General features: G+C 48.1%; 1 non-coding gene across 1 annotated transcript; it reads left to right on the forward strand.

Moving 5' to 3' along the window:
• Positions 1 to 679: 679 nt before the first annotated feature.
• TRNAL-AAG (transfer RNA leucine (anticodon AAG)) lies at positions 680 to 761 on the forward strand. The gene has a single exon. It is a non-coding gene; the product is annotated as a tRNA-Leu (tRNA).
• The last annotated feature ends 239 nt before the right edge of the window (positions 762 to 1,000 follow it).

Raw genomic sequence — 1,000 nt, forward strand, 5'->3', positions numbered from 1 at the left:
TGACTTTAATATGTTTAAACTCTTTGGTTCTTTCGGTAAAGTCGCGTAGGTGAAAAAAATAAACTCACGACGTTTCGGGCGCAACATATTTTTATTTTCCACCTACGTGACTTTACCGAAAGAACCAAAGAGTATGGATTCTTGCAATCACGAAAACTTCAAATCTAGAATTTAAGATGTTTAATACAAACATGAACAAGTTAAATATATACATGTCTGCTTGTTATCACTTCGGCTTCCGAGGCACTGGTATTAAATGAGTGCTGGGACGATACATAGATTTTAAAACTCGTAACTATTTACTTGTTTGTGGTATATTAATCAGCCTCCCTTCAACAGTCCTGCCTCTTGAAGGCAGGAACCCCCCCCCCCTGAACAAACCCCACGTGACGCGAGAGATGACGCGGATTGGCTGCCCCAAACTCCGCCCATTTTCCTCCCGTCCACGTGGGCGCAACGGAAATTGCCCTTCGAACCCGATTCGCTGAGCAATGAAACCGATCGTCGTCTTCGGCAGAGATAATCAATGACATCAACACAGTCCTGTAATTGTATAACCCGGCTAATCCGGTCAATATTCAGTAACTCAGGTGATAACGGTGGTGGTTGTGGTGCGTGGATGTGGACATAGAGTGATGTGCAAAGCCATTACGCTCTGTCACGCCGGGTTCAGTCAGGAGGTAGCGTGGCCGAGCGGTCTAAGGCGCTGGATTAAGGCTCCAGTCTCTTCGGAGGCGTGGGTTCAAATCCCACCGCTGCCAGGAGTATTTTTTTGGTGCTGCTTGTTTGTTAAAAATGAAATCGATTACATTGTCCATTCATCGCGTCGGCTCAGTGATACACTTCACATCGTTAATCCACAAAGCCCGAGTTGTTTCGGGTTTTTTCTGTTGCCACGCGGAGCTGGCGCCCCAGAAGCGCCGTGATTATCTTGCTGCGGCTCGCCGTGTCCACGGGGCGGCGCTGTTGGAATTCTCGGAGGGCTGCTCGAGCGGCGATC

The sequence above is a fragment of the Lethenteron reissneri genome, chromosome 32 (genome assembly GCF_015708825.2).
Source record: "Lethenteron reissneri isolate LAM-NWPU_2019-01 chromosome 32, ASM1570882v1, whole genome shotgun sequence".
Lineage (NCBI taxonomy): Eukaryota > Metazoa > Chordata > Hyperoartia > Petromyzontiformes > Petromyzontidae > Lethenteron > Lethenteron reissneri.